Source organism: Globicephala melas, chromosome 2, assembly GCF_963455315.2.
Source record: "Globicephala melas chromosome 2, mGloMel1.2, whole genome shotgun sequence".
NCBI lineage: Eukaryota > Metazoa > Chordata > Mammalia > Artiodactyla > Delphinidae > Globicephala > Globicephala melas.
In genome coordinates this window covers 160,399,853-160,426,786 of record NC_083315.2, presented here as the reverse complement: position 1 = coordinate 160,426,786, position 26,934 = coordinate 160,399,853, and the positions used below count along the sequence as shown (strand labels likewise).

General features: G+C 34.3%; 1 long non-coding RNA gene across 1 annotated transcript in view; it reads left to right on the top strand.

The window, feature by feature from the left end:
* The window catches only part of LOC132596780 (uncharacterized), a 52,084-nt gene that overhangs the window by 5,854 nt on the left and 19,296 nt on the right, over window positions 1–26,934 (top strand). Inside the window, exon 2 of the long non-coding RNA XR_009562783.1 lies at window positions 2,935–3,044. This is a non-coding gene — a long non-coding RNA (uncharacterized lncRNA). The remainder of the gene's footprint in view (window positions 1–2,934; window positions 3,045–26,934) is intronic.

The following is a 26,934-nucleotide window of genomic DNA, read 5'->3' as shown; positions in this document are numbered from 1 at the left end:
GAAGGTAAATTTTATTTATATCCTGTATAGAGTCCATGAGTGCCCATGCATATGTGTCTATGGATGGAGGGAAGCTTTCCTTCCAGAAGGGATTCAGTGATTTTTGAGCCTCTCCCACATTGTTTTCCAGGTCCCTTCCATCTATGCTTCAGTTATCTTCAACTTGTTGCTTTCAATTTTCCTATTCTCAACTGCATCAAATTAACAGAAGAAATAGGAAAAGGAGAATAATGTATGGATGTTTCTTACAAATAAAGTTTGGGAAGTAGTGTCTATCAGTTCCATTTATATTCCATTGCCCCAAACTTAAGCACATGGTCAAAGGAAGACAAAGTGCCAATCTGGAATGTGGTCTATCTGTGGTCCAAGAAGAAATAGGTTTGGTATGTTAGCCACCTCTGTTATATACAAAGTGTTCCTCAAGGAATTCCCCATTATTTTTTTTGTCCCTGCTGACACAAGGGTAATATTCAACTCAAGGTTCACTTTATAACTGGGCTGAAGTCTTAACAAGTTTCAGATCTTTTAACTTATGACATAAAAGTCTAAATGGTAGCACTACCTCATAGTTTAAATGATTTTATGTTTTTACATAGAAATCATGCTATTGAAATTTTTCCCAATTATTTTTCTATTTTAAAAAAATAACATTCTACAGATCTTCTATCCATATAGACCTTAAAGGAGATCTAAATTGATTGAAGGTATTAATAAACATGTTTCCTTAAATAATCTATTTTAGGTATGCCAACAGGGGATATGTCTCAGCTACATCTTCTAGACCCCCTTCAAGGGTCTGGCAGCTTCTCTGATTGGAGGTCCATGTAATCCATTTATTTCCATCCATTTACATATGTAGCCATTCATTTACCTAGTACCTGTCCAGCTGCTTTTATCTAGGTATACGTGTGACTTTTTTTCTAATTAACCTTCATTTTCCTTATCTTATGAATATGACTTCCAGAGTGATACAGCATCATGCTTCCCATTCTTAAAAATGACCTGAACTTTAAACGCTATTTTTTTTCTCTTACGCCATCTGTCTGGATACAGCCACCTTGATATCTGCATAGAGTAATTTTGCCTTGCCCCGTAAGAACTCGTTGAATATTAAAATTGTGTGTAGAGCTACCCACATGAGTTACATTAATGTCTCTGAGTCAGGACTTCGGTGACAATTCTATGCATGGATTTTGATGTGAATTGCTTATCTATATGGTATATAAATTCAAAGTCTGATTGCTAATTTATTACTTTATGAAAGACACAGCAACTTTAAACATATTTTCAAAATATTTCCAATCTTCCCTGTGAATCTCATTTCTAATGTGAAAGGCACTTTGTCTTCTAAAAAGCTATGAATTAAGTTTGGGATAGAAATATGGGATAGTCTCAGTGAAGATGGACCACTTCCATCAACCTAATAAGTTAGGTATAATAACTGACATATATATATTTTATGGATACGTAAACTAAGTAAACATTGTAGATTAAGGAATTTGCTCACAGTAAACGTAAAAATGTTGAGGACAAGATTTGAACCGAATGCTTCCTGAGTCCAAAGCTCCTGATCTTAATATTACACTAATATATTTCCCACACCAAGTGATGTATTTCAATACTCACAAGTAAGGTAATAGAATGATACTTCACATGAAATATTGAGATGTTCTTATTTCAAGTTTTTTGCATTTAATTTGTCCTTTATTTTTTAACTTGAAAAGACTGAAACAATTAAAATGGCACACCAAGTGCTCATCATCTTCAAAATTCTAACTGAACAAATAGTACCCTCGATTTGACACTTCAATTGCCTGCAAAGTATTTATAAACCTAAACACTCTTAAAATTTTGTACTGAGCATTTGAAAACAGCTCTGATTGCTAATAACTCTACTCAATATATACCAGACAAGGGGGAGTTTCAGCTCTTAAGCTTCAGCTATTTTTGAATTGCCTTTGTGCCAGATAACTCCACCTTAAATTGCTTTTAAAGCAGAAAATATACCCTGTCTCCCCTCACATAATTCAAAAGTAGTTTAAAGTTATATTTCTCAAAAAGAGAAAAATGACGAGGGAGCTGTGATCAGGTCTTTGTAGTCTGTCCAAGGGAATATGGTTTGAAAATTTTTTTTTTTTTTCTGTGAGTGGAAGGATCCATGGTACAAGTGCTTGGAGAAAGTTAGCTGCAGTCTCCGCTGTCATAAATAGGTTTGTGTGGTATTTGGAGATCTTGCAAAGGGCAAGACTAAATTATAGCATGATGTGAAATTTAATAGCTGGAGCAGTGTTCCATCTTCAATGGCTGGGAGCCAATATTCTGAGGTTACTCTTACCCCCCAAAATGTTATCCATTCAAGCTATTCTCCTTGAGTTCAGGAGGTAAATTAGATCATCATTTCATAAATTTCATGCATTCACACCTTACACATGGAAATATTTTCACTATAGTGGTTTAGAACACTGTCCAAATGAGGTGATTGTTATTAGTTCAATTACAGGAGAGACCACTTAGGTTAACTGTGTCCTCTGGTCAAAGACAGCCCATAATTCAGAGATCCAAACAACAGGCAATAATTTGGGGGGCAGATTCAAATACTTCAATTCTGTTTTTTTGGGGGGGTAGCTCAAACTTATATTTCCATCAGGTAGAACACAAACTAACACATCATACATTTTCCCTAAATATGTGTTTAGTTAACATAAAACACATATTAAACAGTAGATTTCATCTATAAATTGAGCACATATCTATTGAACACCTCTAATCTGTAGAGATAAATTAGATATAATCTCAGTTTCTTAATGTTTTAAAATTATGGTTTGTTAAATAAGTTGTCTTAGGAGCTCAGAATCTTAGGGTTAAAAAAGACACGTGTCACATGTTACTATATATATATGCATGACACATGATGGAGATTAATTTTACTTTCAGAGAGCTACCAGGAAGCCTTCATAGAAAAGGCCATGTCAGAGCTACTCTTACAGACATTACATTACATGATGAGAAGGAAGTTGCTGGACAGAGAGAAGAGTGCATTCCAGGTAAGAGGAAGAATACATCCAAAGACCTGGAAGTTGTGAAAGAACATGTCTCATACAGGGCCTTATGAATAATTCAAAGTTCAAAGATTTGAGTGGAGTTTAGAGTAAAGAGAAGAGGGTGGAAAAAGTAAAGGAACAGAGATTAATTTTCTCTTGTAGGTTAGAAACACATTGGTGCATTGGAGAACTATCAACAGTTTTTAAGCTAGGGCTTGGCATGATCATTTTTCTGTTTTGAAGATAATCCTGGCAGCAAGTGAGAGATGGAATAGAAGAAACTGGGGTCAGGGGGTCAGATAGGTGGTATCATCTACTGTTAAATGGATTCCATGTGTTGGGTTCCATATGGTGTCCCTCCAAATGGGAGTCCTGATTTTCATACAGCATACTGCCTCTGTGGATCATACTGAAGCTCTTGAAGTGCTTTTAGTTTTTTATGATTGATTTATTTTAAATGGTCTACTGCCTCTTCTCACCCAACATGAATTAATGAAATATTTTGAGTGTTTTATTTCTTAATCTGAGCAGAAAATTGAGTCCATGCTTTAAGTCTGGTAAAACCAAGATTTACAAATCCTACCATCAAAAAATTTTAATTCCAAGTAAATACTTAAGAAGCATTGTTCACCTTTAATAGCATGTTTTCATCATCAGTGAGCAATTGGTAATTACGAAAATATGCTTCATTTGGAGAATATGGAAATTATGTCGTCATATAATGAAATTCTAAAATGAATTAACTAGATCTATATATATCAAATGTGTATAAGTCTCAAAAACTGTACTTTTAGTGAAAAAAGCAAGGAACAAAATGATATATGCAGTATTAATTCAATTGTAAGTAATTTAAAGCACAAACACATTTGTCGTTGGAGCTGGGTACCTATAAAGACACGAACTGTGAGGACTTTCACCAATTTTAGGGTTATGCTTACCTCTTGAGAGGAAGAGACAAGATTGGGATATTAAATACTGTTTACTTGTTGAAACAAAAATGATATAAAACAAATATTACAACATGATGAACTGTGTTAAATATCTGTGGTGGGTATATGCAGATATAGGACTCTCCCATATTTTATTCTATATTTTAGGTATTGTAATAGCGTGGGTGAATCCACACTAATGAATCACTAAGAGCATTTCAACGGATAAACCGCACATTCTACTTATTAATTTTTAATGTATTCAAAATGGCAAATTGGATGCTCTGTTATAGAAAACACCAAAGTAATCCATATTTTAGTATAGTTGGTCCAATACTTACATGGTAATTGCTTCAGTGTTTACTGATTCTACCCCTACACTTTCCAGAAGCCCAGTGAGAATTTCAAGAGTCCAGTTAAATTTAACGGGTAAATAAATTAAAAGGAAAATGACAGACGTTGGCTCTAGTGTTACTAATTTGAACATGCTAACTTGGTATCTTACAAATTTTGAGGAAAAAAAGACAGTTAAAAAAAGCTGACAGGGCTTCCCTGGTGGCGCAGTGGTTGAGAGTCCGCCTGCCGATGCAGGGGACACGGGTTCGTGCCCTGGTCCGGGAAGATCCCACATTCCCAGCATTTCACATGGGCCAGTGAGCCATGGCCACTGAGCCTGCGCGTCCGGAGCCCGTGCTCCACAACGGGAGAGGCCACAACGGTGAGAGGTGCGAGGCCCGCTACCGTGAAAAAAATAAAATTTAAAAATCTGACAAACAACTTTAAACAACTAATATTCAAAAATACACAAATACACAGACAATTCCATCAACTGTACATTGCCCTGTTTTTTTGTTTTTGTTTTTATTTCGCTCCAAGAAGCAAAATCTAATCTGCATCAAATTCGTCAACTTCTTATTCCCAACAAAGAACAATGGCAGCAAAAAATGCTGATACATGCTAAGTGAAATAATTCCTTTACTTTTCTTACTCTACAGTTAATCTAGTTTCTGATGGAAATTAAGTGATGTTTAAATAGATAGACACAAGAATATTGCACTGGCTCACCGTGTTAAAAATTAAGTTCACCAATAGAGAGGTTGACCCATGTGGGAGAGACCCACAGATCTAAATAATTGCTTTGTGTAGCAGTGAATAAGAATGAAAACATCTATTGATTTAATGATAATTAGATATTAGTAACTATTCTACATATGGGGAAGCATTAAGCAGCAAGTCCAAATCACTTACAAAGTTCATGATCTATATTTTATCAGAATAATATTAGATGTAATGTTTTAAATTATATCATGTTCTGTAATAGAATATGTTGTGACAGAAAGAGCAGGTTTACTCAGTCCCTTCCTTTTTATTATCAATGTAAAAATCTTGTTTTATCTTAAAATAAAATGTATAAATTAACAAATTTCCTATGAGCTATGGGAGGAATTAGTAAATAAGTACAAGTTTAAAAAAAAAAGAATGGAGCTAAGATCACAATATAGAAAAATAAACATATTAAATTTAAAGAAATAAAAATATAGCCAGAAATTGAAGTTGTTGAAATTAGCCAAATATGGTAGTTCTATCAAGCAAGGTAGCATGGAAAATAGCATTAGTTTATACACATGTACCTGTATATCAACAGCAACAACTTCTGTGCATTTAAAAACTATATATATATATACACACACACACACACACACACAAACACAGGCATATATAAGTATGCAGACAAAAATCAGCAAATATTGTGATTTTCCATTTTGAAAAAAATCAATTCATTTATAAAATTAAATTTTAAGACCTAAAACCAATAATTCTAAAAACATTTACAAAAAGGGCTTTAACTGGACATAAATTAAAAATATTAACACATTTAAATTAAACATATATTATTCTATTTTATTTAAGTGAGTATGCTTGGGAAGGTGAAAAATGTCACTTTATAATAATTAAATGATTTTCTTCCACTTGAACTAGTCTTACGAATATTCCGTAGAAAAACTTCTTTTACTGTGGCTAATCAGGAAGGGAGAATCAGGGTGTGGCTTCTCCTGTATCAATTTTCATATGGAAAAATGAACCAATACACTTTGGAAAATAGGGGAGAAGAAACTGAAGTTCTTGGCTGCACTTAGATTAACAAATGCATACTAAACCACACAAATGTTTTCATTTTACATCGATTAATTTTATAGCCCTAGGAACATGTCATATCATTTTATAGATTATGCAGTTACTAGTATTGGATTAATAATGTTCACCTATAAATATCAGAGTAACTAATTAAACTGAGTAGAGGAGTGAGTATAAACATGTACACATATATATTTATAAATGTGGAGTAATAAAATATGTACTGAAAATACAGCATTGATTTACAAGTAGAATTTTGATAAAGCACCATAAAATATAGTTTTACTTTGCAATCAAGAACACTTTTCACTCTTAACAGTTTTGCTCTTCACAGTAACTTGCCTCTGAGACTTAAATATTTCTTTATATGTTTCTTATTTATGCACTAAAATCAAATTCACATCTCATGGATGTATCTCATTTTAAGTGAACATTTTTATATATATTGAAAAGGTATAAAGTTCATTAAATAAGCATCGTGGTGGATGATTGAGCCTGAAGTGATTCAGGTAAGATTCATGGAAAAAAATAAATAAATTTTATCCCCTAATTATTACAACAAACGTTATTTCTAGGATAAGGTGTCTTTGGTCTTAGCTTGTACTTGAAAGGGCAAAAGAATGTTACTATTGCAAGGCTGCTGTCCAAAGAAAAGAGCAAAACTTTTCCAAAATGTGACTAAACATTTTTGTAATAATCTTGGGAAAATGTCAACACAATATAGTCTTAATATTTTCTGACTAAGAGGCATCTCATTCTATGTATCTAGGGTTTTTTTTCTTTTTTTTCTTTTTGTTTTTTTCAACTGAAGAATTTAATGCATAATATCCTGAAAAGATAGCTGGCTTTAGTTACTGAACTAATTCTACTACCAGCTCTGAGCTTACCATGTAGCTTAAAATAGATTACAAAGTTTATCTGAGCTTGTCTCTAATTCTCAAGAAGTGATTAGTAGGCTTCCTTCCACTCAAAAATTCCTTTATTCTTAGTCTATAGAAATGTTGATATCTAGTTGTGCTGTGGATCACTCCTAGCATACTAAAAGGCAGTTTGGAGTCAGTTGTGCATTTAATGTCTTGAACACTTTAAATTACTTCTCTTCCCATGTTGTTTTGGTAGAATTGTTTCGTACAGCAAACCACTCACTCCCTGGTCTTGGCACTTCTGGTCAGAATTTTGTGCACTTTGTAACATCTTTGCTTGTGGTAGCCCAGTTTTCCTAGTAACTTTGTTAATGTGCTATGAAACGATTGACAATTTGAGTATGTAGTGTATATGGTATTAAATTGTGAATCAGTGGGACTTATAATGTAACAACATAACAATATTTGAAGATATTTGTACTTAATATCCTGTTAAGGAAAATTTGCCTTCAAATTTTAAGCTGGAAAGTTACTGAAATAACTGTTCAGGAAAGAATCACAACTACATGATCTTTTAGGTTTTTGGTATATATGTTAAGAATAGTGTAAAAATTGAAATGTTTGTGTACTGATCCTCAAAACAACCAATAAAATCTCAATTATGAAAGAAAACCCAAAAAACCTCTGGAGAAGTGTCTGGTAATACACAAGAGGTGAGAACACATCAAGATATGTTATTGGGTTTTCCATTTCAATAGATCTATGCATTTCACAACAATCATACATTGTGCTCAATTCCACAGTATTAGAGTTGTGGGAAAGAGAAATGGATAAATTTTAATTAAAATGGATTCTCAAAAAAATGGATTCTCTTCTGTGTGTAACCAGCTATGACACTGTGCCGCTAAACCACATTTCATCCATCTCTTTTCAAAACAAACAAACAAGCTCTGTTTAATTGAAAATGGTTTCACACAGGGCAAATAAAACAGTGCATGTGAAAATATCCTGAAAAAGTATAAAGCACAAAAAAAATTCAAGAAATTGTTATGAAATTGTAATATTACATTTTCTTGGTCTATTTTCCCGAGGAATAATGATTAGGATTAATCCTTCAGTGTCACCAATTGTATGCGATGCCAATATATGAGGTTGTTCCTATACCTATTTACAAATATCCAGATGTTTGGAGTTACTCAGGCACATTATTGATTTCTTAACAAAGTAATCTCGATATGTTGTTAATATTGACAGTCTTAGTCAATGCCGAGCCTGTACTTTATCCCTTAATGTGGTTCGATGTTTCCAAGTGTCAACACATTCACTGAATTACACACACATATTTAATGAAAATATTATGATCCCATAAATATCACAAGTCAGACTAGCACCTTCTTCTCTTAGCCTCTTTTTTTCAAATCAAGGATGGTGAAGCACACCAGTTGACCTAACATATATACCAAGTGTGGTATGGTAGAGTCTGGGGGTGAGCCAATTCATGGCATAGCGTGCGGCTCTTGGTTTAATGGCCTCCAGCCTGAATAGATTTCTTGATCTGGATCACTGCAGATAGCATGAAAAGTCCCTTTGTTGAGTTTTAGTTTTTCTTGGCTTTCAGTAGCACATGAGAAGGATAAAATTTGGCACTCTGTATCTAAGCTGTCATTTGGAAATTTCAGATTCGGATTCTCTTCCCAGCATTTAGATTTCTTAATTCAAACCATACTATATTCCCTGTGCACTGATGCTGTAACCTCCTGCAGAGAAGGAAAAAGTGACTCCAAAAAGTTACCTGGCTCGCCATGTCACCCCAAAACATTGATGCTATTAATGGGCTTTTCAATGACAGCATTATGGAGTGTTTCAAAGTGCTGATGAATCCTATTAACATTCTATGACCAAAAATTGTACTGGTCTATTTTATTTTAATCAAAATTAGTTATTAAAATATTTCAGACATAACTTCTCTCTGGCCGCTATATTTCCACAATATGTAGGACTGTTTACCAGAAAATCATTAAAGTTATAAAGAACATGGCTCTCTGTTCCCTGACCTGCAAAGTATATATTCTTGACACTTTTGCTAGTGATTAATATTGAGAAAGTACTGTTATAATAACAATAACACAACAAACTTTTTTTTTAAACTCTCATAATTTTAGTGAAGAAAATGTCTATACCACTAAATTCTTCTTTTGCAAAGAACATCTTCTAGTGTCACAAAATCACAATGGTGTACAAGTATGAGCCCTCCACATTTTATTTCAATTAATGTATAATACACCTACAGAAAAATGTACAGATCATAAATGTACAGCCAAAATAATATTCTTAATGTGAACATCTCCATAAAGCCCAGAAGTATGGTATGATATATATATATATATGATATATATATATATCATATATATATATAATTTCTTTATCCATTCATCCATCAATGAACTCTTAAGTAGTTTCCATATCCTGGCTATTATAAGCAATGCTACAATAAACATTGGGGTGCATATATCTTTTTAAGTTAGTGTTTTTGTTTTCTTTGGATAAATACCCAGAGGTGGAATTTCTGGATCATATGGTAGTTCTATTTTTACTTGTTGAGGTATCTCTATACTATTTTTTATAGTGACTGCATCAATTTACAAAGCCACCAACAGTGCACAAGTGTGGAGACATCTTTGCCAACACTTGTTATTTCTAGTCTTTTTTGATAACAGCTATTCTAACAAGTGTGAGATCCATTATTTCTATTAAAATATCAGCTCTCATTACTTTTGCTTCCATGAGATAGAGAAAACATATTTTCCCATTCTCCTCACGATAAAAACTAAAACCATGGGCATTAAATGTAACACAGACATAAGTTTCTGAAGTGTAGAGAGAAGAAACCAAAATGACTACAAACCTCAGTAGCCAAGGAATGTCATGGTGGTGAGTTCTTTGGGATTGCTTTATGTCTTATAGATATTACTCTTAGAGCAGATAAAGATGGCAAGCTGGAAATGCCAAAAGGTACAGGTAACATATACCCCTCAAAAATCCTTTTCTCTCTAAATGAATGACAGGAAAGAGGCAACCTAACAAAACATAAAACTTTCATATAATAGCCACTCTACAAGTAAAACACCATGGAAAAAAAGTGTGGTTCCCACCTCCACCCATGTCAGCCAAAGCTATGTAGGGGGTCTGGACTTCTACCCTTCCTGGCTATAACAAAATCCCCCAACACCACCATTGAGGGTGGTGTCAGAGAGGTCAACTCAGGAGCCAGGATTTTCACCATTGCCTAGTGGTAACAAGGTCAAACACCTCATCTCACCGTGCTATCAAGTCAACCACAAGGGGAGCATTGGCAAGGCACTCCTACCCATCCCAGCAGGAACAATCAGTGAAGATATAGTGGAAAGCCATAGCCTCCACTTTAAACCAGCAATATCAAGCAGCCATTCCCCTTAGGTGTCAATGGAGGCCAAGTGGGAGACTGGACTTCTCTTTACACCTGGCAGTAACATGGTAGTGCCCCTCTTTTGCCCCACCACAGTAATATCAGAAAGTCCAGCTAAAATGGAGAATATAATAAGATCCAGAGTCTCATAATATTCAAAATGTCCAGATTTAAATTAAAATATTTCTCACTGTACTAAGAAACAGGAAGATCTCAAACTGAAGAAAGAAGATCTCAAACTGAAAGAAAAATGATAGTTAATATATGCCAATATTGAAAAGACAAAGATATCTGAACTATCTGACAAAGATTTTAAAGTAGCCAAACAAAAATGTGTTAATGCACAATTACAAACACACTTGAAACAAATGAAGCAACAGAAAGTCTCAGCAAAAAAGTAGAAAGTCTCAGCAAATATCGATAAAAGAGAAGATATAAAAATAGAAGTGTTAGAATGAAAAAAAATCCAAGAAAAATATTTATTTTTTTAAAAAGTCAACAAATGGCTCTATAGCAGCATCAAGGCTACATTGGAAATGCAATGAACTTGAAGATGAAACAATAGAAATTACTCAATCTGAACAGCAGAGATAAAATAGCTTGAAAATAGTTAACAGTAGCTCAGATACCAATAGGACTAGAACAAAAGATCCAACACTTTTGTCATCAGAGAGCCAGAAGAAGAGAAATAATAATTGAAAAGAAAACTTCCCAAATTTGGCAAAAGACATAAACCTACAGATTCAAGAAGCTAAGCAAACCACAGACAGCATATATCACCAAAAATTAACATGAAGACACATTATAGTCAAACATGGAAAACTAAAAAAGTAAAAAAATAAAAACAAAAAAATGAAGGCAATGTTAGAGACAAAGACATTTTATCTATAGAGGAAAAATCAATTTAAAATTACAGTGGATTTCTCATCAGAAACCAAGTAGGCCAGAGAAAAATGGCACAACATTTTTCAAGTACTGAAAGAAAAACCTGTCAACCCATAATCTTATAGCCCATGAGAATATCCTTCAGGAATGATAGAGGAAATCATGGTATTCTTAGAAGAAGGAAGAATAAGAGATTTGTCACAAACAGATGCACTCATTAAAAAATGGCTAAAGAAAGATTTTTAAACATAAAGGAATTTATGAAAGAAAGAATCTTGAAACACCTGGAGGGAAGGAAGAGCATATAAGCAAAAGTATGGTTAAATGCAATAGACTTTCTTCTCTTCTCAGTTTTTCTAAATTATATGTAAGGGTTGAAGCAAAAGTAATACAACGGATAAGGTTCTAAATGTATGTAGAGGAAATAGTTAAAACAATTATATTATTAACAGGTGAGGGTATAGGGATACAAAGTGCAGTAAGGTTTCAATACTTTACTTGATCTGCTAAAATAATGAAACACATAGAACTCTCCTGCACTGTTGGTGGGAATGTAAATTGGTACAGGCACTATGGAGAACAGTATGGAGGTTCCTTAAGAAACTAAAAATAGAGCTACCATATGATCCAGCAATCCCACTCCTGGGCATATATCTGGAGATAAATATGGTTCGAAAGGATACATGCACCCTAATATTCACTGCTGTACTGTTTACAATAGCCAAGACATGGAAGCAGCCTAAATGTCCATCAACAGATGAATGGATAAAGAAGATGTGGTACATATATACAATGGAATATTACTTAGCCATTAAAAAGAATGAAACAATGCCATTTGAAGCAACATGGATGGACCTGGAGATGAGATTATCATACTAAGTGAAGTGAGTCAGATAGAGAAAGACAAATATCATATGATATTGCATATATGCAGAATCAAAAAAAAAAAGAGTGATACAAATGAACTTATTTACAAAACAAAAACAGACTCACAGACTTAGAAAATGAACTTATGGATACCAGGGGGAAGGGTGGGGGAGTGGAACAGATTGGGAGTTTGGGATTGACATGTACACACTGCTATATTTAAAATAGATAACCAACAAAGACCTACTGTATAGCACAGGGAATGCTGTTCAATATTCTGTGATAACCTAAATGGGAAAAGAATTTGAAAAAGAATAGATACATGTATATGTATAGCTGAATCATTTGCTGCACACCTGAAACTAACACAACATTGTTAATCAACATAAAATATAAAATATAAAATCAATATAAAATAAAAATTAAAAGAAAAAAAATAATGACACCCATAGACTATATACATATAATACCTAGAACAATCACTAAGTGAAATTTATATAAAGTGCAATTGTGTTCCCCTCAAAGCGATATGTTGGCATTCTAATTCTGAGTACCTCAAAATGTGACCTAATAAGGTGAAAGGGTCTCTATAGAAGCAATAAAATTAAAACATGGTTTTTACTTTAAGCCCTAATTGAATGTGACTGGTATCCGTATAAAAGGGAGAAATTTGGTCACAGACACACTTAAAGGGGAGATAATGTGAAGAAACACAGTTTAAAGATGACCATCTGCAAGCCAAAAAGAGAGGCATGAAACAAATTTTTCCCTCACAGCCCTCTGAAGGAACCAAATCTGCTTACACCTTGATTTTAGCCTTCTACCCTTCAGAACAATGACACAATAAATTTCTATTTTTATTAAGTTTCCCAGTTTGCGGTCCTTTGTTATGGCAACACTAGCAAGTATACTAAAAATCACTAACAAAATTAAAAGGGAATTCTAAAAAGATATTAAATTAATATAATCCATTATGTTAACAAGTTAAAAAAGAAAAAAATAAACTCACATAATCCTATAATTTTTGCAGAAGAGAATTTGACAAAATTTATTATTCATGATAAAAACTCTGCATTGTTTCTTCTATTCAACATAGTACTGGAAATCCCAGCCAGAACAATTAGACAAGACAAAGAAATAAAAAGGCATCCAAATCAAAAAAGATGTGAAATTTTATTCATGTTTGCTGATGATATGACCTTGTGAGTAGAAAACCCTAAAGACCAAAAAAAAAAAAAAAAAAAAATCCTGTTAGGATTCAGTAAAGTAACAAGACACAAAATCAACATATAAAAATCAATCTTGTTTATATACATAACAGTGAACTACCCAAAAGGGAAATTAAGAAAACAATCTCATTTATAATAATATCAAAAAGAGTAAAGTACTTAGGAATAAATTTAAGGAAAAATGTAAAAGACTTGTACACTGAAAACTACATAATATTGATCAAAAAAAGTAAAGGAGACACAAATAAAGAAAAAGACATCCTGTGTTTATGAACTAGAAAAATTAGTATTATCAAAATGTCCATACTACCCAAGGCAATCTACAGATTCAACATGATTTCTGTCAAAATCCCACTGGCAATTTTAAATAGAAGTAGAAAAAATACTATCCTAAAATACATATGGTACCACTAAAGACTCCAAACAGCCCAAACCATCTTGAGAAAGAACAAAGCTGGAGGCATCACACTTCTTGCTTTCAAATTACATTACAAACTATAGTGTTTAAAAAAGTATGGTACTGACATAAAGACAGACACATAGACCAATGGAAAAGAATAGAAAGCTCAGAAATAAACTTATGCATATATGTTTACATGATCTGCAACAAGGATGCCAAGAATACATAATGGGGGAAAGACTGGTCTCTTCAACAAATAGTGTTGAGAAAACTGGATATCCCCCATGTAAAAGAATAAAATTGGATTCTTATTTTATGCCATACACAAAAATCAATGCAAAATGGATTAAAAATTTAAACATAAGACCTGACTCTATAAAGCTCCTAGAGGAAACCATAGGGTAAAAGTTTTGTGACATTGGTCTAGGCAATGATTTTTATTGACTATAACACCAAAAGCACAATCAACAAAAGCAAAACAAGATGTATGGAACTACATAAAAATAAGAACCTTCTGTACAGCAAAGGAAGCAATCAACAGAGAAAAAGCAGACTTCTTTTTTCTAATCAGATTATTATTTTATTTCATGCTTAATGTTAGGAATATATGTTTCTTTAGTTTCTTTATAGAATATAATTAATGGCACAATTAATGGCATTTACCTCAGTTCTCACATTATTTTTTAAAAATATTTATTCACTTTTTCTTCATGTAAGAAGGGAATTCTCAGGGGTTACAGAGTAACATATCCATGTGTCTTAATTTGGGATCCCCAGAAGCAGAGCTTGAGGCTGGGAGTTCTGTGTATATGATTTATTCAGGGGGAGTCCTTAGGCGCAACTCTTATAGGAACAAAAGAAGCTGGACAGGAAGGGCAAATAATTTACACATGAATGTAGTGTTAGTTGAAATTGGCTTTGTGCCTGATTGTCCAGGGAGTTTTGGAGCATAAAACCTAAGGCATAGTTTGTCCTGTTTTGAGGCAGAGGGAGAGGTTTTATGTTCCCCATGAGATAAAGTAAATAGCCCAAAAGAAATTCTTTGGAGAAAGTTGCAGATGTCAATCAATGAGCCATTAGCCAAAGCACCTATGGTTGCTAGGGCATGGGAACCACATCTAACCAATAAAAGTAATCCCAGAGAGTCTGAGGAGACACCAACAATGTCTGCCAAAACAAAACAATATGACATGTATGAGCTTGTCATGTGTCGACATAATCCCTGCATATCTAAGCTAAATCTAAGGGGCAAGAAAACTATTTTTGTTAGATAATTTGCATATGAGACCTCAATTCAGGTTATTATAACAATTGTAAAACTGTCATAATTTCTGGTGTCATTTCACTTTTTTTTAAATCATTATTTACAAAAGCAGGTGGGAAATAAATAGGTAGTAACCCCAACATTCTGAAGAATTATACACCCAGATAAAACTTACGCTTCTAAACCTTCAATATATAAAGCCTCAGGAGGTTCCATAAAAATTGTTCTACCCATTAGTTTTTCCTCCAATAATGTGAGAGTATGTATTCCTCCCAAACAACTCTGTCAGCTAATGAGGGACAAAATGGTGGAGGCTTCTTGTATTATTGTGGAACCACAAAGACTTGTTCCCAATACAAGGCTTTTTCATGGGAAGATTCTCCTCAGGAATTCCCTAAGGAAAATCATGGAGTCTAAAAACAGAACATATCCCTAGAATTGCAAACTCTCTCCCAAGGCAAAACTACCTCAAAAGACATTCCAAATGGATGGCCATTTAATTTCTGCTTAAATATGTACAAGTGTAGAAATTATCTACATAAAAAGGCAATGGCTTATAGAAAGTTGTACTTGTTGCAAACAGCTGCCTTTGGTATGGCCCTTTGAATCCCTTTCAAATGTTATTTCACTGCTAAAAAAAAAAAAAAAACTCCATATGGCTCCTCACAGACATTCTACAGATCTGATTAGGCCTTCATCCTATAGCCTCAAATTAAACTACACTGGCTTACTATTAGTGTTAGGGTAAATTGTCACATTTTTTAACCTCTATGTGGCTTGAGCCTTTCTTCTTTTCCCAGCCTCTCTCTCCTTTCCCTCTTGCTTTCTGTCTTGGCTGACCTTTGTTCAGTTCCCTGAGGGTGGCAGGCTCCTTTCCCAACTCAAGGACTGTACCCATGACACCTGTTCCATTTGTCTGGTTACCTGGCACCACCCCTACGTCAAAACCTCCCCAGATCTACCCTCAATCGCTTTCTCCAGACTTTTCAGAATGTCTTAGCCTCCTCTCATTCCTAGCACCATGTAATATTCCTTTATAGCTTTTGTTACTGTTATCATTCTACATTGAGTTAAACTGCTGTTTGACTAATTTCTATCTTTCTCACTAAACAGTAGGTGCCATGAAAGCAAAACTTTTAGACCTTTCTGTTCATTGACGCAAATAACTGAACCAGTGCTTTGAATTCTGAAACAGAGAAGGTACTACATAAGCATTTCTTGAATATGTGAAGGAGAGCGAGACAGACAGACAGAGAAAGGGAGACTGAATAAATTAAGACTCATACACTATTTGACTTGCTCCAAAGTTGAGAAATTGGGAACAAATCCAAGTTTTTCTGACTCTATATTCATCAAACTTTGATGCTTCTTTTTTCATGCTAAACTGAAACATATCTCACTTCATTTCTTTCCTCCAGAGCAACAAAAATCAAGATAACTATATAACATTTTCTTTTACTAAGAATAAATACTCCTATTCCCCTCAACTATTTCTGATGAAATCCTAAAACCTTTACCTCATTCATTTATTTGTGTTTTGCTCTTTTTTATTTTTTAAGTGATTTAAACTCCAAATATAATTAAATCCGTGACAATAACATTTTAAAGATGTTTATATGTATTCTTTCTCTTCTTGTTTTCCCCTTTTGCTTTTCATTCAAGCAGGGGGAAAGTTTTTATGCCTTCTTTCCCCAGGGAATATTTGTAACAACACGGAAAGTAGAAGTTGTCCACAGACAATTCCCTTCACAGCATCTATTTTTCCCAAAACCTCAAGGCATTGAGGAGATTATACTGAATGTCCTGTAAAGAGCTAAAAAGTAGAAGTTTTAAGAGGACAGAAGGAAGAAGTTTCCTAATCAAGAAAAATCTGTGTTATTCTGTCTCACCCTCTCCCTGCCTTTGCACTTGAAGTAACATCAAGAGTCATGCATTTACTTGGATTCAGGCTTGTCAATGTATCCTAGGCTCCATGTGAGGCACAGAAGCTGGAAAATTAGCAGACCTGAAGGACCACTCACTGGGACAGTAAGATCTCTGTGGTAATTGAGGCAGAAAGATGACTAAGGGCTAAAATGAACTCCTAGGTACCTCCTCACTATGTCAGGGCACTGAAGGTTCACACTATCCCAAGAACTTCAGGAAACATAAATTTACCTTTCATGTCTCCAAGGCAGGTTGGAAGCTCAGAGTCAAAAAATTAAGCTAATTTAAGACCAGGAAGTAATGTGCAATACCCTGCATGCCTGGGCTCATTGACTGGCACTCATGATTTCAGTGTAGCTTATTCCCCAACAGAAGGGAACTGTTGACCTGAGGACTAAACTGACTCTTGTTTTTTTACAAAGGTTAGATTTAGTTCTTCTGTGGAGGCTTTCAGATGAGTAGAAATATGACAGAGGCATCAAGAACCACGGGATAGGTAAGCTAGACTCTGCTAGTTGGGTCCAAAGAAGCCAGTGGTGACACATACATGCTTGTAATTAGACTTCAACATTGACAACCCATGCAGATGCCAGTTAAAGTTCATTTTTCCTTGAATAATCATATTTTATTCTTTTTGAAAACTAGGAAATATAACAGTATTTGGTGTATTCTTGATCAGATATTACTATTGTCATCATTTATATGTAATATTTATAGAACATTTAATCTATGTTTTGGCGTTAGAACTCAGAAAAAATCTGTCTTCATTAACATTAATAAAAAGGAAAGCCTAGCTTATAGAAAACAATAATATCTTTAGAATATCTGTAACACTACCTAAAGTCCCAGGAATTCACATATTTTTATTGCTGCTGGCCACAAATACAACATTTCTTTTTCTTCTAGATGGTGGAAAAAAAGTTCCACTAATTCACTTTCTATTAACTTTTCTGTATTTGTTGGCTTTCAGGAAAGCAGTCCTTTATGATAGCTGGAGCTGACAAGCAGATCTGTTTACGTTTCAACTCTAACATGCGCAAAGAAGATTTGATAATTCGGATACTTTTTTTCTCTGACCTCAAGCAGGCTGTTCATTGCAGAAAACACTACTTGTCGTTCCTAAAAAAAGAATAAAGGCAAACTAACAAAAAACACACATACAAAAACAATATGAATAAACAAACTGAAATTCTGGAAAAGCCGAACAAAGTTAGATTACTGAGGCAATCCATGGCTCTTTCAATATTTCTCAACCAAAGACTGTTTTCTCTGTCTTCAATGGATTTCCATTCAAATAATCAGCAATATCTTGTAAAAAGCCATTTCACATGCAGACACCTAAAATGTGGAAGGGACATGTGGCCTCATACACATGTAGTCATACCATCAGTGTTTAAGGGTTGGTCCTGGGGATACAACGGTGAATAAATTAGAAAAAACTTGTTTCCCCTATAGAACTCAGATTCCAGTGGCTGGGGTGGGAGAAGATGAAACATAAAACACATTATTAAAATATATAGTATTTTCCCCAAGTACATAGGGGAGAAAGTAGAACAAGAAAGAGAGTAGAGAGAGGGAAGTAAGGATTGTTCTGTCATTGTAAGTGTGGGAGTCACAGATGGATTCGCTGAGAAGAGGGTGTTTGAGTAAAGGTCCCAAGAAGGTTAGGGAATAAACCATGCAGACACCATGGGGGGAGGTGCTCCAGGGAAGAAGGAACTGCAAGTGAAATGTCTTTGAGATAGAAACAATCAGATGTAGTAGCAGGAAAGGAACAAAGTCTGTGTGGCAAAGGGAGAGTGAATGAACAATGTAGTCATAAAAGAAGAGTAAGTCAAAGACATAGTGGCTGGGGATGGGGCAATCATATGGGGACCCACAGGCCATTTCACTGCTGGCTTTTACCCTAAGCGAGATAGACAGCTACTGGAAATCTTTGACTGGAAGTCACATGATCCAATTTAGTTTGTAAAAGCGTTACTCTGGCTATTGTGTTGTGGAAAGACTATAGGAGGTTAAAGGTGGAGCATAGATAGACGTTCAAGTCAGGGGGAGATAGAAGGCATTTACAACAATACACAGGATGCAAATTGGTTGATTGCAGTGCAGTAATTATAAAGAAAGTAATGAGAAGTGCTGGTCAGAATCTAGATGTATTCTGAAGGAAGGGTCAAGAGTTTTGCTGGTGGACTAGATGGAGAATGAGAAAGAAACTGATGAATTGAAGCATTCGTCTAAAAGCACTGGAAGGATGGAGTTACCATGATTGTGTTTCAGGGGATTGATACAGGCTAGAAACAAAAATTTTGGAGTTGTCAGTGATAGAAGGTATTTAAAATCATGAGAAAGAATGAAATAATCGAAAGTGTTATAAACTGAATTGTGTTCTTCTAAAATTTATATGTTAAAGCCCTAATCCCAGTACTTCAAAGTGTACTTTGACTGTATTTAGAGAAAGGACCTTTACACAGGTGATGAACTTAAAATGAGGACTTTAGGGTAAGCTTTAATCCAATCTGATTGGTGTCCTTATAAGAAAAGACTAGGAGACATAGAGACACCAAAGATGTGCATACACAGAGGGATAACCATTCCAAGAAGCAGCAAGATTGTGGCTATCTGTAAGCCAAGGAAATGCTTCAGAGGAAACCAATTCTAACTGGCACCTTGAACTTGTACTCTTAGCCTTCAGAACTGGGAGGAAATATATTTTTGTTGTTTAAGCCACCTAGTCTATAGTATTTTATTATGGCAGTAAGTGATGGCAGAGAAGAAAAAGGCAAGAAGAAAAATGAAAGGATGATCCTTTCCAATTAGGTTAAAGTTTGAGACATAGTAGCAGTAAAATCTTCATTTACTTTATTTAGTAACATTTACTAAACTCCACTAAGTGGCAGGCATTGTGAAAACAGTGATGTAAAATAAGTTATGCTCTTTTTCTCAAAGCATTTTCAGTCTAGTTTAGAACGGAAACTAGGAATGATGATGATTATGATGATAAGGATGATGATGATGATGATGTCCTTAGAGAGCTGCATAAGATTTGCTTGGAAAAAATGTATTAACACTATTTTTTTAAAGTTATTGTGGTCTGCTCATTATTAAAATGTATTCCAGAAATATAAATATCATAGTAAGTGATGATGATGATAACAACAGTAATAATAATAATGGTTATAACAATAACCTTTATTTGTTTGAAAGAGAGCAACAACACTGGTGAGGTCATGTGGAAAAATGGTGAGTTTGGTTATGTTGAATTTGAAGTATTTGTGGGGCATTCTTGAAGGAAGAAGGCAAAGTAATGATTGGATAAAAAAGGCAAAATTCAAGGGGATCATCAGGGCTCAATCTATACATAAGCTCTCCCAAGGAGCATATTTAGAATGAAACAATAATGGATGAAACCATTGGAAAAGACCTACAATTAGGAATTTTCATAAAGACGACCAGAAAAAAATAGAAAAGTAGGAAGAAAGTAAAATAAGTTTATTGATGGACAAGTAATTAAAAAAAAAAACAAAACATTAGATAACCAGCTCATGCTTCCAGTAAGATAAGGGCTAAAATTTATCAATTGAATTTGGCAATAAGGACATTATTGACAATATCTGCCAAAGCAATTTCAATAGAGTAGAGGCAGAAGCTATAATGCAATCAGCTGAAGAGGAAATGAGAAGCAAAAACTCATGGAGTGATAGCAAAGACTTAACTTTCTAAAAGCCCACCTGATCAGGGAAGGCACATGATACAGCAGTAGCATAGTGAAGGGAGGCATTTGTTGTGACTATTTTTTGTTTTGTTTTAAGTTTGAGAATATATATAAAGTGAAGAAAAGGAGAGCCATTAGCAAACCTTAAAAAAGAAAACACAGAAGAGTAACAAGATAAGGATGGGTGACTACTGCAGAAAATGGAAAAACAAGCAGTAATACACCTCAACCTCTGAGACTGGAGGAGAGGAAGGAAGAATGCATTTAGAAAACTTCAAACTTGAGAGTGGTCAGAAATGAAAAGAATTCATACTTTAGATGACCTTAAATTGATCTAAGTTGGTTGAAGATATTTTCTGAGAATATGGCAGATAGAAACTGGGTAGGGAATAGAGGAGACTAATAAATTTTTAGCTTGGAAATAAAAAAAAGAGTATCCCATGTGCAAGGGAAAAATGTTATGAATGGTGCTGAGGCAATTACAGAGATTAGAGAACACAAATTTGTATATATATATTTTTTAACCAGGAACTCATATACCTAGAAAAGGTGAAATGTAGAAATAAAAGATGGAGAGAGAGAAGACAATGTTCTGATGAGATCCTTGAGCACCTGCATTGAGCCATGTTCAAACTCAGTTGAGCACCTAGATCCTGTCATTCAAAATCAATAAATTTCTGTACTATGTAATCTAAGATGAATCAATTAATTTTTACTTGAATAATTTTAATTGTGTTTCTGTTCTTCCAACTAAAATAGTCACTCCTTGTTCTTTAGGCTGACTAGGAAATATGTTAGGAAAAGGATGATAGGTTAGAAGAAAAAGGGATCAAAGTATGGAGAATGTCTATGAAAGCTCAGATCAGGTGAGTTGAAGACAAGGGTGTGATAGTGCTGGAAAGATAAGACACAATGGGTAAATATGTAGTGTTGATTTCTTGTGTGAAGCATTTCTAAGAAATAATGCTTAGTTTTGGAGTGGAATAGTGGCATGGAGAAGTTCAAGGAATTGTAAGGCTAGAGTTGAATGGATTATTCTCATGTAGAATGGGCTTCCCCGGAAAATGACCAGTTACAAACTCTCAGATATGAGTTTAAACTTTTGTCTCTTAGTCTAGCTATGTTACTTAAGTTACTTCAGACTTAGTTTCCTCATACATAAAATGAAGATAAATATGGTACCCACTTCATAGTTCTATGGGAATTCACTGAATAAATCTAAAACACAGAATTTCATGGTAATGTTTAGTTTATCATTAAATATTTAAAATATTAACTTGGAAAAGACAGAGTCAGGTAACTATATGTTTAATGGATATGAAATAATCTATTAAAATATGCCTTTAGAATTTAGTAATAATACTGATAGTAGTATCAAAATAACTTAAAAAAACAAAATGATTTCTGTATTTAGAGAGTAGGTGTTTAGTGGTCCCATTAAAAATGGTAGAGTGCATCCATTCATTTATTAATTTATTAAAAAATGCTTAGACTCTACAAAGTGCCAAGCATTATTCTGGAGCACCTTAGAGAGGTCTGTACAAGAGTTAAACTAGATAGAGAGGTTGGAGAGCATAAGAAAAACAGAGAGATGAAGACATAGCTTTGGAGAAAACTGACATTTCAGACTTCGAAAATGATTAAGCTCTTTCCATTTTGGCAAAGAGGTCTTTGCTGGTAAAGCAAAATATATTCATTTAGCACACATATTTGGAAGATTATGGCTGCAAAGAACACGAAACACATGAAATACAGAAATGAATGGTGTAAAGTAGGACAGCAGGAACTCCATGCATCTTCGTGTGGTTTAGGGTCTAAAGTCCTGAGCGCTCCCTTTACCCCTTTACCATAGCTTGCTAGCTCATGTTCTTCAGCAGAGGACCTTTGATATGTATGAAGATACAGTACTTGGTCCTTACAATAGGCTCCTTCTCCAGGAGAGGAAGGCATGACTCTTTTCAAAGAACTTGGCTATAGAATATATAATTAACAAATTAATAGTTCAAAAATGCAAAGTGGTGTTTGTTACTTGCCTACAAATCTTCACATAATTAATTCTTCTAGTATATTGTTTAGAAATAAACAGTCACAGAAAATTATTGGGTCAAATTCTTTGTGAATGTGTTTTTTCTCTCTTCTTTTTCTCTTGTTTGTCATTTTGCTGCTGAATGTTGTGCAACTTAGGGTGGGAAATTGAAGACTTTTTTTCAAAAAAGTACGGTGCATTTTGCTTTTATTTGTAACTGTGGAGCCTTGTTTTGTTATAATCATTTCATGACCTGCCCTTGCTTTTCTTTAAATGTTGACATATAGAAAATTATTTTGAGATCCCCAAAAAACTTGTAGAATTTGACATACATATATGTCAAATACATATAGATAAATAGATAGTTATTTTAAAACTAACCTAAAGTGCTTGGTATAGAACAAAACAACTAATACACTTAGTTGTTTGATAATAAAATAACACTCTGTAAGACCATTGTTTCTAGAGAAGCATTGACAAATTATCACACCTTATATCTGTGGCTCTCACTGTATAATCTTTGAATTAATTAGTCTTTTCTCCCATGTATATGAAGATGAGTTCAAAATTCTTCACTCTATAATCCTTTTAATAAACTGAAGGTTCATAATTATAATGATCTGCTGGACATTTCTACCTGATTGCCATATGGGTCATTCCATCAAAAACTGTAAAATCAAAAGATAAATAAAGTAGTCATTTCCAAACTAAAATCTGCCCCTCCTCTCCTGATTCCACTTCCCATATTACTCACACTAGAAACATGAATGAATGATAGGCAGCTTGATTTCTCCTTCCCTTTACCCTTCCCCATGAAATCACTCACTAAACTAGAATATTACCTCCTTCACATTTTTTTTTTTTTTTTTTTTTTTTTTGCAGTACGCGGGCCTCTCACTGTTGTGGCCTCTCCCGTTGCAGAGCACAGGCTCCGGACGCGCAGGCTCAGCGGCCATGGCTCACGGGCCCAGCCGCTCCGTGGCATGTGGGATCTTCCTGAACCGGGGCACGAACCCGTGTCCCTTGCATCGGCAGGCAGACTCTCAACCACTGCGCCACCAGGGAAGCCCTCTCCTTCACATTTTTCAAATTGATTCTTTTTTCTCTAAACACTGATCTAGGTGAAATCATAATCATCTGTCTTCTAGTGTCCTCCGACAACCACCTGAGTTCCCATGCCTTGAGTTTCTCTAACCTACAATTTATTCACCTCACTGTCACTAAAGTTATTTCGTGAAAGCATAGGTTTTAAGGCAGGTTCTTGCTAAAAAACCTAGGTGATGCCCAGATGCCACAGAACTAACCAGATTTGTTTTATCACTTGCATTAATCCATTTTTGTTTCTGTAGATGCTCCTGGAGACAAGTTTAAAAGGATGGAAGGGCAGGAGTAGGAGGTTAGCTGTGAAAATATAAAAATATACACCTAAGTAAAACATTATAGTACCAGGGGCATTGTAAAGGATTTTTTGTCACCTCAAAACAGTCACAATAGGAGTAGAAACAATAAGATGATGAGAGAGTAAGAAAATGGCATGTGTACAGGAAATTATTTAATAAAGTATTGACAAGCCAAAAAGGGTGATTAAGAGAGAAAAAAGGTGATCCAAATGCCAGCTCCCATCATCAAGACTGAGAGCAAGACAGCAAATTGAAAGCCCCCAGAGAGAGCTGAGCCATTGGCCAGAGAGAACACATCTAATTACTCCAAGAATATGAGTCATCAGAAGACCAAGCCAAGAAAAGGCCAGGCGTTGACAGAAAAATCAAGCAAGAGAATGGGAGGCTAGTGAGGATTCAGGGCACAGATATTGTTAACTGTTATACGTATCTCTTTGATTACCTTTATTCCAAGTTGATAATACCAAAGATATTGAGATGGTGTTGATATAAACATTAATTACCACACATCTGCATCCAAAGAAAGAGAAAATGCAAGATTAACAGAAAGTTAGGTGTCACAGTGATAGGGGCAATAAATTTACAATGATGGTGACTAAAGCAGATTTCAAATTAATATATATTAATCGTCTATCAGCAAATGTAGTCAGTAATGCTGGCAATCAGAATGAAACCAAATAGAGAGCCCCAAAACACGCCGATGCATATATGGTCAACTGATCTTTGAGAAGGTGCTAAGAGCATGAAATAGGGAAAAGATAGTCTCTTCAACAAATGGTTTTGGGAAAACTGTATACCCACATACAGAAAGTAAAATTGGACCCCTGCTTTACACTGTACACAAAACTCAACTCAAAATGTTTTAAAGGCTTGAATGTAAGATTTGAAACTGTAAAACTCCTAGAAGAAAGCACAAGAAAATTCTCATTTCTTGACGTTGGTCTTGGGGATGATCTCTCAGATATAACACAAAAAGTGCAGGCAACAGAAGTAAAAATAAACAAATGGGATTACATCAAATTAAACAGTTTCTGCACAGCAAAGGAAACAATCAACAAAGTAAAAAGAAAACCTATAGAATGGGAGAAAATATTTATTTTCAAACCACATATTGGATAAGGGGTTAATTTCCGAAGTATATCAGGACACCTCAGTTGCAAAATGGCATATTTAAATTACTGAAAAAATACTTGATAAAGTAAATAAAGAGATTACAAAATACCTACAATGAGACAATAATTGGAAGAATGGCTGAATTTTCATCTACAATAATAGATATAGTAAGAAAATATAATCATATGAGTCTAGAATTTAGTACCCAGCTAGAATATTATTTTAGAATGGAAGTAAAATTAAAACAATTTCCATATATATAAAAACTGAATTTATTACTTAAAATTTGTTGAAAGAATTTCACAAAATCATATGGGAATTCAACATAGGAGTTTGCATTGGATGCAAATTTCTAGATAACAGTAGATTAGACAATTCAGAAAAATATTACTATTGATGAAATTTTTTAAAATTGGACACACATATATAGAAAATACCTGGCTGAATGTGTCAGAGATATAATAAGCCAACTAAGATTTACAGGGACATTTTTTAAAGAATTATCTAAGCCCAAATTCTTGCAAAGAATGAAAAAGAGAGGGACGTCTCCTCAAATTTCTGTGAGGTTAACATTATCTTGACATCAATATTTCACAAGCACAATATGAAAATCCTAAAATGCTAAGTAATAGTAAACAACTCAGTAATGGTAACAAAACACTGAAAGGTTAAAAAAATCATTGCTGTCAATGGAGAAACGCATTCACAAAATTCAAGAGCCATTTATACTGGTTTAAACTGTAATGCAATGAAACATTTTAACCTGATAAAGATAAGATTGTTTTGATAGGTATATCAAAGCAACATCAAAACAATATGGCAAACATTGTACTATTGGTAAAATATTTAAAGTATTTACATTAAAGTGAGAAAAAATCCAATTTCCCCTACATGAACATTATACTTGAAGTTCTAGTCAGTGAAGTAAGAAAAAGGGGGAAAAAGTTATCAATATTAGGATTGAATGGGAAAGAAACAGTTTTGCTAGTATTAGTAGAAGACAAGATTATTAACATTGAACATCCGTGAGCGTCTACAGAAAAATATGACTAATAATATAGCTCAGTAAGGTTGTTAGTAACAAAATCAATATATAAAAACAAATTGAATAAAAACAAATTGAGACAAAGTGAGAGAGTGGCATAGGCATATATACACTATCAAATGTAAAATAGATAGCTAGTGGGAAGCAGCCACATAGCACAGGGAGATCAACTCTGTGTTTTGTGACCACCTAGAGGGTGAGATAGGGAAGGTGGGAGGGAGACGCAAGAGGGAGGAGATATGGGGATATATGTATATGTATAGCTGATTAACTTGGTTATAAAGCAGAAACTAACACACCATTGTAAAGCAATTATACTCCAATAAAGATGTTAAAAAAAAAAGAAAACATGATTTAGAGTAGGCTCTTTTCACGAAGAGAAAATATCTGTAAATTAACTAGTAATAAATCTAACAGAAGAACTGCAAGTCCTCTCTGAAAAAAATGAAAATTTTATATAAGGCAATCAATGAAACTCATTGTGTTTATAGATGAAAATTATCAACATTTATAAATATAACACTTTTCTCTGAATCACCATATAAATTTAATGTGATATTCCAATTAATATTCCAACAGGGACTTGCTATGGTACTTGAGTTGATTCTAAAATCCAAGTAGAAAAATAAAGGGCTAAGATTACTAAAGACCAT